This window comes from Acipenser ruthenus, chromosome 2 (genome assembly GCF_902713425.1).
Source record: "Acipenser ruthenus chromosome 2, fAciRut3.2 maternal haplotype, whole genome shotgun sequence".
NCBI classification, from domain to species: Eukaryota; Metazoa; Chordata; class Actinopteri; order Acipenseriformes; family Acipenseridae; genus Acipenser; species Acipenser ruthenus.
The window spans coordinates 20,051,039-20,066,246 of record NC_081190.1 but is presented as its reverse complement, the minus strand read 5'-3'; the positions used below and the strand labels follow the sequence as shown (position 1 = coordinate 20,066,246).

The 15,208-nt window shown below is 38.1% G+C and overlaps 1 protein-coding gene across 3 annotated transcripts in view; it reads right to left on the bottom strand.

Moving 5' to 3' along the window:
* The window catches only part of LOC117973150 (talin-1), a 101,892-nt gene extending 87,007 nt beyond the window's left edge, over positions 1-14,885 (bottom strand). The window contains exon 1 of one of the 3 annotated variants that reach the window (XM_058991366.1): positions 13,972-14,885. The gene's annotated coding sequence lies outside the window, so the exon portion shown is untranslated. The remainder of the gene's footprint in view (positions 1-13,971) is intronic. The other 2 variants (XM_058991351.1, XM_058991355.1) reach the window with 2 other exon arrangements.
* Positions 14,886-15,208: the final 323 nt, after the last annotated feature.

Here is a 15,208-nt window from a genome sequence, read left to right as displayed (position 1 = left end):
TATACTATGCATTTACCACAGTTTACCCAGGCTTGCCATGTTTATTAATAGGCTTTACCATACCTTTCTATTCTTTACAATGCAGACTTATGTTTTACCATGCTTTCACTGTGCTTTATTACGCTATGCTTTTACTATGGTAAACTTCTATAAAAGGTGCCCCCAAGTACAGCACACCAAAGAAGAAAGTATGCAGATGTCAGTTCAGATGCAACGTCAGGATGGTGTGCCATGCTTGATAAGAGCACTGTACCGGGACTTACTTTAATCCTTTCATACTCAAAAACTGCTCTATATATATATATATATATATATATATATATATATTATATATTATATATATATATATATATATATATATATATACACACACATACACATACACACACACACACACACACACACACACACAGTGGCTCTCAAAAGTATTCACCCCCCCTTGGACTTTTCCACATTTTATTGTGTTACAACATGGAATCAAAATTGATTTAATTAGGAGTTTTTGCCACTGATCAACACAAAAAAGTCCATAATGTCAAAGTGAAAAATAAAATCTACAAATTGTTCTAAATTAATTACAAATACAAAACAGAAAATAATTGATTGTGTATTCACCCTCTTGAGTCAATATTTGGTAGAGGCACCTTTGGCAGCAATTACAGCCATGAGTCTATTTGAATAAGTCTCTACCAGCTTTGCATATCTGGACACTGCAATTTTTGCCCATCCTTCATTGCAAAATTGCTCAAGCTTCGTCAAGTTGGATGGGGACCTTTGGTGAACAGCAATTTTCAACTCTTTCCACATATTCTCAATTGGATTGAGGTCCGGGCTTTGACTGGGCAACTCCAGGACATTTACCTTTTTGTTTTTAAGCCACTCCAGTGTGGCTTTGGCTGTATTTTTGGGGTCATTGTCCTGCTGGAAGATTAATCTTCTCCCAAGTCCCAGGTCTCTTGCAGACTTCAGCAGGTTTTCCTCCAGGATTTCTCTGTACTTTGTTGTGAGTTTTTTTCAACAATGGCTTTCTTTTTGCCACTCTCCCATAAAGGCCAGTTTTGTGAAGCACCCGGGCTATTGTTGCCGTATGCACAGTGTCTCCCAGCTCAGCCGTGGAAGACTAACTCCTTTAGAGTTGCCATAGGCCTCTTGGTGGCCTCCCTGACTAGTGCCCTTCTCGCCCGGATACTCAGTTTTTGAGGTCGGCCTGTTCTAGACAGATTCACAGTTGTGCCATATTCTCTCCATTTCTTAATAATGGACTTTACTGTGCTCCGGGGGATATTCAATGCCTTGGAAATGTTCTTATATCCTACCCCTGATTGGTGCTTTTGAAGAACCTTATTCCGGATTTGCTTTGAATGTTCCTTCGTCTTCATGATGTAGTTTTTGTTAGGAAATGTACTAACCAACTGTGGGACCTCCCAGATACAGGTGTATTTAACCTGAAATCATGTGAAACAGCTTAATTGCTCACAGGTGGACTCCATTCAACTAATTATGTGACTTCTAAAGACAATTGGTTATTTAGGTGTGTCATAGCAAAGGGATTGAATACTGCAATCAATTATTTTCTGTTTTATATATTTGTAATTAATTTAGAACAATTTGTAGATTTTATTTTTCACTTTGACATTATGGACTTTTTTTGTGTTGATCAGTGGCAAAAACTCCTAATTAAATCCATTTTGATTCCATGTTGTAACACAATAAAATGTGGAAAAGTCCAAGGGGGGTGAATACTTTTGAGAGCCACTAATATATATATATATATATATATATATATATATATATATATATATGATGCTATCTGACATTACAGTACAGTGAATTGTGTTCCCGAAACAGTACAGGACAGAAACATTATCTGACATTATCACACGTGGTTGGCAGGTGTCTCCAGTCTGGCTCCTAGTGGTTTCTGTATTTACCAGCCAGTGAAAGCCTACAGCTAATAATATCTGCAATCTGTAACCTCTTACTCCCGCGCCACACAGGTACTGCGACATGTGAGCTGCTTCCACTGCTGTACACAACAGGCACCCTGCCAGTCTACTGGTGCAGGGAAAGGGAGACTAGGACGCCATCTCCACAGCATGCATACAGATACTGTATTTACTGTACTAGGAAAGAAAGGCGCGTAGCTTAGCTTAACAAGCCTGCAGGAAATTACAAGGTTTTACGCTGCTGTGAACACAAAAAGGCTTGTCTGACTAGGGCAGATATGAGGCACACACAACTGTGTAAAGAAAAGAGACACCTGCTTACACAAAATACAGAGAACATTTTAAAAAGGTCAACGACTGTAATATAACTACGTACTGAAATCAGTCTATAAGTCTGAAAAAATAAAGTGGCTTACATTTTGCCAAGGTAACAATATCAGGCTTCATGGAGGATAAATATAATATTCCACAATCAATGAAATTATTTCAAAAGGACTCTTATGACAGCCACTATCTCTAGTGAAAGAGGACTTCTTTAGTTGTGTGTGTCATGTTTGTATCAACAGAAATCCCTCTTTTCCAAAGCAATCGCATATTGTACAATGTCTGACATCTCAGTACAACTTGTAGCCAATTTATCATACAATAGAGCACTGTATAGAAAAATGACCTCAACTTTCTTATTATAGACAAAGCATGAGGGAGGAAATGCATGTATCCTTAGATAACGTCTTCCTGCGTGTTCACACTGCACTCTGATCAATATAGCTTTCAATGTTCTTAATTGTCAGAAGACTGAGGAAAAAAGTCTCCAACACACACTTCAGTCTATCATCAAAAAGAGTTCTGTTAACGGAAATAAATTATTTGCATTCCCAAAAACATTCCATAACAGACATCCTAGTGCACTCTCTGCAAGCTCCATCTTGCTATGGAACAGCAAAAGCACCTTGCATCATGGCAGCAACAGGGCAGAATACCAAGAAGCAATCTTTATGAGCAAGCTGCTTTGTAAAGTCATTGCCCTTCACTGTCAAACGCCACTCACGAAGCTAAGAGAGATACAGTGAGCTGCTATCAATAACTCATTCCCAATCACCAGCCAGCAATAATCAGAGGATTTCCCACCTTAACCTTTGTTTGAGGCCATTAACAGGAGTGAATGCAAACACCAACCACGTGCTATAGAGAGACACTGGCAGTGAAGAAAAGATTAAACCCATTAGCACCTGTGAAGTGTTGAGCTGCCTTAAGGAGTTTAATATTACTTGGGTGGCGGGATCGAAGTCTCTGCTGCACACACAAGACATTAACAACTGCTCTTTGCAATAAGACCTTATAGCAATGGGTAAGTCTGTGACAAAGAGCGATTGTTTATTTAAATACACTAACTTCTTACAGCCTTGAACACATTCTTCTCCCCCAACCCCCCCAAAGTGTCTTCTCAAAGCACTAGACACTGTACATACATAACCTTGAAGAAAACCCATTATGCCAATCCTTACTGTAAGATCACGTGTGTTTCCAACAAGCCTTCTTTCTGTATTTGCTATCCTTCACATGCATGTCCTGAATACTCCCACATGGCTGATGTACTCCTGTCGTTTAATATAAAAGACAGGGAGAAACAAATGTACACCTTTGGAGAAATGGATAACTCCCCATTGCACTGTAATGGACCAAACCAGTCAACAGCTTTAGAAACTCTCTATTTGGTTAATTGGTTAACCAATCTTAATTTTCTTTCTAGATTTGCCCTTCTAAATGCCCTGCAGCCTCTATATAGCTATAGATTGTGTTGAACTTTTAACCCTTAATAAAACATGCACTGACAGCTATCATTTCACACCACTAAAAATAGAAACAATATTTCACACGTATGAAATGCCAGTTGTCAATGCAACAGAAATACACGTCTGTGGTGTCCCAATTACAGTTTCCAACTGAAGCTAACCAAACAGGAGGGCCACAGAAGGATGCAGAAACCAATCTGAACGCAAGTGGCCAGTGTTTTAACTGAAGTTATCACATCACATGCAGTTTTAACATTAAGCCATAACCAGCATCACCCAGAATTATATTTTAGCTATCCTAAATCCAATTCTTGATATCCACAACAAATCAACAGATATCAGAAATGTGCATTCTGGTTCTAAAATTGAAGGGGAGGACCTAAATTCTTTAAATTCCTAAGTTGAAAGTGGATAAGATTTATTCTTCAGCCACACATTGCCAGCCTCTGACCAACAAGTATTAACACAAAAATAAATCCCTGTGTTCCAAACTAAATAATTTCTCCTCTTCTTCAACTGACGGAATAATAATGTGTGTAGCTTTGACCAAATAAGGACTCTAGACAAACACTGGCAGGAGCTGAACCCCATCCAGAGGAGCTTAAAACATCCAGCAACTGGAAATGAAACACCCTCTGAAATCTCCTAAACAGGACTGAAACCGCTGCAGGGTAAACCCCGAACATAAATATATGACATCTCCATTCTCTAGAGGCTCTGCCTTCATTTTACCATACTAGGGATAGAGCAGGCCCTCCAAAAGAAAAGACAAAGTGTACCTGGAATTTAAAATTATAATGAAGCAGATGGGCAATTTCACTTGAACTTATTACTACCACTTGTAAATTAACCTGGCAGGACCTCAAGGTCTTACTCCTGGCATTGCTTTTGTAAATTAAATTTATTACCTAAAATGCTTCCTGAAATTAGCAAACCATACAAGTTTTGAAAGTTACAAACATTTTATTAAAAAACAGTAATAATTATGCGTCTGCTTTACATTTCCCTTTAAGATGATCCTCCTTTATGATTTTTTTTTTCTTTTTTTAGGGGAAAAGCAACCAGCTCTCCCAAATTTTCAATACACACTGAAAACACTTGATTATTCAAATGCATTCTGTCAGAAAACAGACAGAACTGTTGCCCACATTAAAACAATAGCCGATGTCTGCTTAAAAACATTAACATAGGGTACAGAGGGCACATCTTCTCCAAATATGGGCTCACCACTAGGGACTCCATAGGCCTAAACCCCTCGCCTCAATTTCTACGAGCACTATTTCTGTCTCTTGAATTGCAACGAATGGATTTCATGTCAAAGGTCAAACTGTTAATATAGAGCCTCAGTCCAAAAAACAGAATGCATACCCAGAGGAAGCGGACAGTAATCATAATTGATCATTACGGGAGACCAGGCCTTTAAAGTTCACACATGGATACAACCATCATCAAAAAGGCTATTCAAAGGGAGTCACCCAGAATACATTCAGAGTTCTCTACTGGTACTCCATGACTCTCTATTACCAACCATCATTCTTCACGTAAACTGGTACCCTATTCTTTTAAAGCATCAGTTTGTGTGTTACTAAGTCACATACCAAGTTTATGTTTGAAGCAAGGCTGGTTCGTTGGTTACAGGAACCAGTTTTTTACTTATTCATTTATTTAGTAAAGTCTAACAATGACATTGCTTAAAATACTATTTTAGTTTCACTACTTCACATTCAAGATAGATACCGATATTAAAGCTGAAAAGGAACATATGGCTGTTTTCAGATCAGTTCAGTCACTGAGCCCATTTAGAACAACAGCTCTTTAATTCAGACACTTATCTTCTTGGCTGGCTTAACCCTTTCAGTCCTGGCAGGACCTCAAGGTCTTACTCCTGGCATTGCTTTTATAAATTGGTTATTTAAGCTGCTAGTGAAGCACTGCGCATTTTAAAATAGTAGCACTGTTACATTAGATATTGAAAAAAGGGCTGACTGGAGGTGAAGATGCCTTAAGTAAACTGTTTATAGACAAGTTTCTGTTTATTAACAAACAGGCTTGGTTTTAAAGGCCACCCTCAAAACTAGCTCTGTACAAGACACCAAGGTTAGGCTCCAACCAACATTTTATAAAATGGACTGCCAAACAGCTGCAACATGGGGGGGGGGGGGGGGGGCATATGGAATTTGAAATGAGGGAAGAGACTAAAACCAATTCCAGATGTCAGTTGAGGTTTACCAATTTACCTCCCCTTAGAGAAGCTTCTTTTAAATGAATTCCCTCTTACGGCTACTTTAACAGCTCAGTGTTCAAATATGTTACCCCCACTGTGTCTTCAACCTCCAGGGGATACTCCAAAAGAAGCTAACAGGGCCCAGCATAGTGTGGACACTGCTGCATCAGTATGCTTCACACCGTCCATCCTGGGCTGGGAGCTGAACCTTTGAAGACTGTAATGATGGTTCAGATGAGACACTTGATACACACTGGAGTTACAAATGGAGTCTGAAACCTGTATGTTCTGTTCATCTGAAAATTATAGGAGACAGGGCTTTATTGTTTCAATAAAAAAAAGAGGCAAGGCTAAAATATACTTGTTTGGTATAGCTTCCTTCTTAAGTTTTATGAGAAATCCAAGCCTAGGCTACTGTAACATACTTCACTGGAATGACTTATTAATAGCTTTAGGCTACAGTATGTGTGTACTGTCATCAAGAGCTACAACATTCAATAGCTATGTAAATTACTCCAAACTAGCAACACGTGTACTTATAGTTAAGGCTGGGATAAAGCCACGGTGATCACGGGTGTCACAGATTCCGTGATTTTTGCTGGTGTCCGTGATTTTAGTGGAGAACATTGAACTTTACCAACACTACTTGAATGTCTATCTCAACAACAAATCAAAAATAAATTAAATAAATTAAATAAATAAATAAAAAGCTTTTTTTTCACGGTTGCGCTAATGATGTTGAACTATCTTGGTAGCCTTACTTTGCAATGTAGCCGTTCACACTTTAAATCAACTGACAGCGCTGAAAAAAATGTAAACATACATGCAGTGCAACTCTACTGCCCGATCTAAACCTGCATTTTTCAAGAGAAGTATCTCAGCGTAGCTGAGAAAGAAGTGTTTGAGGCCATTCCACAGTTTGAAGATAACTGTGCAGCACAGTGTGAATACCGTGCTTACTATGAAATTATCAGCGAAATGAAATGCGACAATGTTTACCAGTTCTGGAAAAACATGGAAACGAGATTCCCAACGCTTGCTGTAATTGCTGTCAGGTGCTTGACTGTACCAGAAGGAATATAATACATCATTAAAAACCATTATAAAAAACTGGTTATTGGTTTCCCCATTAACTTCTCCACAAAATGTTGACCTAGGTTGGTGGTCATTAAAGAGGGGGACGTTTCTGTCAGAACAGGCAAGCAACCTCCTGTTTTCTTTCTTTAAATCGGAGGCTACAATCCATTGCATGCAAGGTACAACAACAGAGTGTTGTTCTGAACTTAGCAGAAGCTCAAGTTTTCTTTTTGTAGGAGTCAGGAGCCTGTATCATTTGCAGGCTGAGGATTAGCAGCTAGCCTGAGAGATGGTGAATGGGATGGAGCAGCCCCCACACAGGACTCAGCAAGATTCCCATCCTGCACCAAGACCCCTTGGGACAAAGAGACCCTTATTCCCAGAGAACCCACTACAGTTTGCATCAATAGTAACCTTGTTACTAAGCAAAGTGTTTCAAATATGTGCTATTCCCTTTTAATTTGCTTCTCCCCTGTATGTCTCAAATCAATTCAATTTATTTTACAGTATTTCATGTGTTTAAGGGAAGGGGTACTGTGTTTTTGGCAGGTTAAAGGGGGTTGAACAATCTATGGAATCTTCTATAATCACAGTAGTGACTCAGTCAAGGATATTGCCACTGCTGTTCCAAGTGTCCGAATGACATTATTCTGACCAGATCTCTAATCACGGCATGACAATATACTGTACCAGCACAGCACTTAACCAGCTACACCCCTTCAGCTCCATGGCTTTAAAATCCACTGGCTCAAAGACTAGGGTTGGCAACTTCACTGCATGTGGCTGTACTTTCCACCAAGACAAACCAGTTGGTATAGTAGATTAATTCAGCTACAAGAAAGCAAACCAGAAAGTGAGAATGTACTAGTCTTCTTAATTGATGGTTATTCAGGCCCAAGTGCCTATAAAATTTAAAAGTGCTTGAGAATTACGACCAGTACAGGATTTATTACTGTGACAAAGTTATATAAAAAATTCAGTACTTGTAAATGTCTTTAACCGGTAACGAATAAATGCAGTTCATACTAATACTGTACTAACAAATTCAAACATGTTAAGGATCACTCAACTGAATACAGAACAATGCCTGACTTGTAAAAATAGGACCAGGTCAGTATTTTACATTTCCCAGATTTTCAATGTATACATTTTGTAGCTTTGCAGGGTATTTTTGGGTAAGACTCAAATATACCTTACATGGTCTTGTTATTTACTTGAAATTCAGTAAGAAAATGAAAGACGATTAGTGTAATTCTATTACTATTACAGCCCCCAGAGCAGTCATGCTGCAATGCCAAACCTGTACAGCTTCTATCTAAATAAGCAACAGTTTTACAACTGTAAACACATATCTGAAAAGAACAGAATAACTGAGCTTTCTCACTCATATATGAAGTGTTCAAACCCACACTTAAAGAGTAAGTAGCGGGGTTTCGAAAAATACAGCGTTATACGTCCCCATGTGTTGCTACAAATGTTTAAATGATGTACCTGTACATTTTTCTTTTGCATTTAACATCCTGACAACGTTTTACACTTATAAATGTAAAGTCTTTTTCAAAGGTATTTTCAAGATGTCAGCCGAGTGCACGTGTGTCTGAGAACAGGGGCATGTCCCTGATTACTGCAGGAAGAGCGATCAGAAATAGCAATACAAGTGCCCTGGCTTTGTGTTCGGTGTGACATCATGGGTCCTTCTTGCTGCGTTGCCCATTTGGCAGCCTGGGCAATAACCCTTACACTATAAGCTATAACATGTAATGCGAATAATAATAAATTAGTTTCTTTTGTTTACTGTACACATTACGCTGTAAAAAGTTTTCAGGCTGAAAACAACTAAAAGAAATGACTGATACGTCATTTAAACAGTTGTAGTAACATGTGGGGATGTATAACGCTATAGTTTTTGGAACAAGAGCCTTTACAGAAATTCCACAAGGGTGTGTGCAAGGGTACGTACATTTCCAAAGGTGTCTGACAAAAATAAATTATTAAATATAGACAGCAAAGGAAACTAAAATGCTTATCAGTTGCTGAGTCAGTCCAGAAAGAGCAATATATCATCCAGTTAGAACAGCACAGACACCTTTAGGTCTGGTTATTCCAGTCCATCTCCAGGTTGGTGTTTGTATTTTCTGCAGAGCTGGATCTTTGCCTCAGAACTTTGATTGACCATGGACCTGAATCTCAATCACCAGGACTTGGTCTACACAAGCACAAGACTGAAGAAACACAACGTCCCTACTGTACCTTCCACAAAACATGTACAAAGTACACATTCATATTAGCGCTGGGATGAATACAGGACTTTCATGTTTGGATATTCGCTCATAACTTAAATATTCGTTATATTGCTCAGAACGCAGGCAGAGACAGCATAGCAGCAGGGGCAGGGGGGGCGTGGTCCCTGTGTGTGTGTGTGTGCCTTTATTTTTACAGCAAGGCGTTACAATATGTCACACATTAAAGTAGAAAAATATCCCAGGAGTAAATATGTTGTGTAGGCCTTACTTTACCCCAGTGAATTAACTACAAAACAAAGGATGCCAAATAGCAGTTCAAGTTAAACGTGGTTTTGTTTATTCCTGAAATAAATAGTACATAAAGTTGACAACGCATTTTACTTATTTACATTTTTTCATTCCTTGCCACTGCTGTTTCACCACAGTAAACAGTGGCCATAGACATGTTTTCATAAAGTAATAACATGAGGTTTACTTGTGCCTTTTTGTGGCTGAACAAACGAACATCTGATTTTTGTATCTGAATACATGTCAAAAAATATTGGTTTGAATATTCTGATATTTGTCCCAGCACTAATTAATATTTAACATTGTTTTAAATATATGACCACTTTCACTTTTGGCAAGCGTCTGTACAGAAACCACCATTTCATATCAAATGCAGAATCTGCATCTATAAAATGGATGGAGTGGAGACAAGAGTTAGTGGACAAACAAAAATTGTTTCAGAATAGATTCTCAGACTAAAAACCACACACACAGACACATGCTCTTATAACAGACATTGAAAACCCCACAGTAGTTATTTATACAATAAGTAATACTGTACAGTGGTTATTGCAAATCCCTCAATGGTTATTTATACAAGTAAAACATTCACTTTTTCTTTCTTAATAAAATTGTCTCCCGATAGCTGAATTTCAGTTAAATGTAGGCATTCTGTAGTATAGAGGCAGTGGAGTTAAAAGGTCACTTTTTTAGAATGAGGAAACCAAAGACAATGGGAATGTTCACAGTAGCTGAAAGAGATATCAATAGGCGGATTTTGTTTTGATTAACTGTAATTCAGAACATAACAGGTATTATTATACCAACAGGAACTTAATCTTTTACTCATTTAAAACTTGCAAGACAAAACTATAATGTTTTAGCTGAAGCAGACAGTATAGAATTTATCACGTCGAGCAATACTTAATACCTCATACAGTTGCTGTCGGTTTCTCGTCTTTTTTAAACCCAGACAAAATATTTACAACTATTAGTTTACAACTAGCAGAGTTATCCAATCAATTACATTAATTTATACTGTTATTAGTGCTGCCAAATAATTATCACATAAAAAAACAAACTGATGATATTTTCATTGATGCAACATGCAACTTCACTAGGAAGCCTCCTGCTAAACTACTGCTTTAGATTAAGAAATGATTTGCTCAGTATTAAGGAGTGGGATATTTAGAATGATCCATCTTAAAATATAAAATACATTACTGATGAGCGGCCACATACTGTATCTCCACTCCTCTTAATATGTTTTCATTTTCCAATTGCTCCACAATAAAGAACCTTTCAGAGACAGAGGTTAGGGTTATGTTTTGGGCTCTTTTCCAATATCGTTTTACATAAATGTTGTTTATGTTACAGTAACTGAATTGTTGATAAAAAAAACAAAAACATTTTGGTCAGAGGCCCTGAATGCTTTCAGAAATCAGACAGTCCCTGTCCTTATCCCCCGTCCCCTCCTGATCATTTTTTGTGTAATCCAATTTACTCACTGACCACATTTTTCCAGTCTAGTCAGAGCAGAAGGCCTGCACAGAGTAAAACAGGGAAGCATTTCCCAATCGCATTCGCGCCAAATTAGGCTGTAAAATATGTATGTACTGAAAAAGGCGTGTCTGCGATATATAGTACAAGGAAATTTACTACACAGTATATTCCAGATAAACACCCTTATGTCAAATCCTAGAGGCCTTAATCCACATTTCATCTTGAATTCCTTACAGGCAAGAAAGAAACCGACAATTTACATGCAGTCTATATATTTATGAATCTGTTCTTAGACCAGTATTTCTTAAGAGGTCAACTTTAATCCAGACAAATGATTTTCCAAGAGTGAGAGGATGTAGGCCTACTTCATGCAAAACAGTTATTTGCCTTAGTTCTGAAAGTAAATAACATGTCTTGTCTGATGAGGTAAGTAACATTGCGGTGGGTTTATTAGCAGACTTGTGTACAACCTGGCTCGGGTGATGCCAGAGCAACACACTAAGGATAACTTGCCAACCAACCCAGTTTTATGCAAGACCCTGGGTGGTGTTGCCGATTTGACGTATCTGCCTCCTGAACAGTATTTATTCCACATTTGTGAATTCTGAATGTAGAGTGTAACAGACAAACAGGATCAGTCCAAAAAACAAGAGAAACATTCATAAAAAAGGAAACCTTAAAATACCAAAGTGATTCACTTGATTTATAATTAACAATGGATTTTCTATTAAGAATGACCTCTCAGTTTTTTTTTTTTAATGCAGCCCTGCTGTTTTGCAGATAAAGCATTGCGGGCGTAGAACTAGCTACATATATACTTAATATACTAACCAATACTGCCCTTTCCATTCTGTGGACAGTCACACCATACGAAGCAAACCGGTGAAGCGTTTAACTTAAACACTTGTTATCAAGCTCTGTGAAGTGTTATCAGCAACTTCTCCAAACACAGTTCACTCCACAGTGGTTCAAAGCTGCATGCGCGAGCATGTCAAATTCCTTAACCCTTTCCACCCCAAGAATTCAAGGAATCCCTATTACTCTGTTTGGGAATTGTTGCTTGGAGAAGGGGGTTCCAGATTAACCAATGTTACTCAATTCACTTTCTGATTTTAAAATCCTAAAACAGCTTGAAATTAAACAGTAAAAAAATGGCTATTTTAAAGTCATTTGTTCCACTCTTGGCTGCTTCTGTGTTTGAGATCAGCCTTAATATTTGTACAGATAGCTCTTCCCTGCAGCTATTACATTTTTTCTATGTTGTCCAACAATGAAGGGCACACCCTGGCTGCCACACTGAAAACTTGTTTCTCAAATACTTTTCACCCCCAGAGGCAACAAAAAGTATGTGCCACTGACTAACTAGTCACTTCATGTCGATAATGCTTTTAGCCATCACCGGATAGCTCCACATCAAAAGCCTACACATGTAACCAGAAACTTCACGCAAACCAAGCTTACAAAATTAGCTAATACTGAGAAAAATAACTACACTGAGGTACACTGTTTGCTCCAAAAATAAAACTTAAAAATACTAATTTAAGCACTGACCACATTTACCTCAGAAATGATGCCCTGTTTTTGGCTGTTTTTCTACTTGCTGGAAGATTTACCAAAACAAGTGATTGCAAAATAGAACAGAAGAAAGGAACACGAGAGCATAAAATGCCCAGAAAGGACGACACCCATGCCTGGCAACAAACCTCATAGAACATGTATAGAATAACCTTGACAGGCAACTCCATCGCAGTTGACTACACCCTGTCAAACTGCAGCAATATCTGGTAATAGTGTTTATTTTACATATTAGGCCAATACATAACATGCTTTAAGGATTCTGCAAACTTGGAGAATGCATCTTTCTGAAAAACAGACTTGTTTTTTATCAATACATACCTAAATCTAAGCCCAGCACCTTGAGCATCAGAGCCAGAGCACTTTGCTCCCACAGCAGCTTGTGAAATGTTCAATATAGACCAAGTAAAGAAAAGCCTCCAATTGTCCAGACTGACACTTAAAAATTGCTTCTAACAAGCAGCCCAAAACAATTTGGGAGACAGTTAAGAGACGTCAGATCTGTAAAATTGTTTTGCTTTTTTGTTCTTAAGGACACTATGTTATCATCAAAACATACTTTCAGCTAATAAGCTGTAAAGCCCTAAATGTATGAACACTTCCCCAGGTAAAAAGGAAGTGTTGTCTCATAGGCCCGTTGGCATCCTGTAACGTTTATAAAATGCCATTACATCAACCATAGCAGAAAACTATAAAAAGTGCAGTTACAAAAGTTCAAAAATGCTATACAGTATGTGTAAACTACTCTTTACGCAGGCAAACGTTAGACCTATCTATTTTAGAATGAACAGTACAAACTTCATCTTCCTCCGTGTCTAAACTTCTTTCTTACGTTTTTTTAACTTCTGTTTTCTTACCAAACGCTCGTTCCCGTTTTATAAAGCATATCCCTGGGCTGCAGAAAGTGCTTGTTACATATCTGCAAGTCGCAACAAAAGCACCGTTTTTGGAACTTTTTTTTTTATAAACTTGAGACCAACTGCACCGTTCTGATCATTCAAGTATTTTTTTTTTTTAATTTCCTGTCTGCTTTCAAACTCTCAACCACAGACAACTTCGCCTCCCAGTCAGATTTTGTAAAAAGTAAATTATACGCGGTTTTCAGGACCGCGACCATGTATGTCACTTACTTGTTACAACAAAACAAATATATAATAAATATGACAGATTACTGACTCACTGGACAAAACTATAGAAGCTGGCGATAAAGCCCATAGAGACGTTGTGGGGGCTTCGTTCTAGTAGTAGTCCGGACACACTAACTTCACACCCCAAATACAACAAAACTTTTAAACCGATAGCATAATTTACAGAACCACGTTTAGGATTACTGTACTACTTACCGCTTACAATTCTCTCTTTGTGGTCCCGTTTCTCCCCTCTTGTTGGAAATTATAGAAAAATATCCTTTTTTTCCCCAGCCTACAGTGATGTTCTAAAGTGCTGGTTAATGTCAGACTCTTCGTGATTTCCACTCCCTGATGAGATCAGCAAGACAAACTCCACCCATTCACCGACACGGCCCTATATGTGCTCACGTCACTGAGTTCTAAAGAGAACGGTTTAAAGCGGACGTCTAATGAACTGTAAGACACAAACACGAAGTGTAGTTTGAAAATAAATACTCGAAAAGAGTTGGATTAGATATTAAAATATTATCAAGGTTACAAATAACTCAAATTCTGCATATCAACAGAAAACGAATACAATTAGTGCCTCGTTTGCTTGTTTTTGTTTTCTTGAATAATTCTTGAAAAATAATAATAATAACATTTAAAAAGTGTAATGAGCATTGAGTATAGTTAACCTGTACCCAGTGCCGCCCACAGAAATGTTCCGTCCCGGGACAATTTTTTAAGTCAGGGATTCGCCGTAATGCCGGGCCCGGTGTCAAAATTGCTGGTTGTCTGCCCCCCTGTGGGCGGCACTGTCTGTACCTGCAATATTTCAGAAAGAAGGTATGCTGTTCAAATCAATCAGCTTGTTATCAAAACCTGGGACCAGTTTCACAAAGAACTCCGAGCATTTAGCAGGGTTTTAGCAAGCAAACGGTATTCTCTCTGCCTATTTCACAACGGAAGAGTTTTGAAGAAAATCAGCTAAGTTAGTTATAAATGATTGCAAGCTTGACTTGTTTTTCTTTCAATGTATTCTCATCAGTATAATTAAGCTGGATTCAGCAAACTGCTTTGTTAAAACTGGCCCTCAAACATTATTAAACACTCGCTCCTAAAAAGATTCTTCATACATTTAAAGGTAAAATCGGGATGGAAATAAGACGCAGATTGCACAGCAGTGATCCACTCCTGGTTTTACTATGAGTTTAATAAGACACACCTGAGATTGTTACATATATGCTGTTGGTAATCAAGCATGTATTAAAGTCTGGAATGTGTGAAATTGAGATGCAGTCGGATTTCCAACCCTGTAAAACCTCAAAAGCAATAAATCCATAAAGACAACATGAGTTTTGAACCTCTGGATTCTAAAGCTCTCCAATGTCCAGTTTTCTATTAGGCCCATTACTCAGTCCATTCTGATGTAGAAAATGATTCCACTGTATAAAACCAGCCTTTGTAC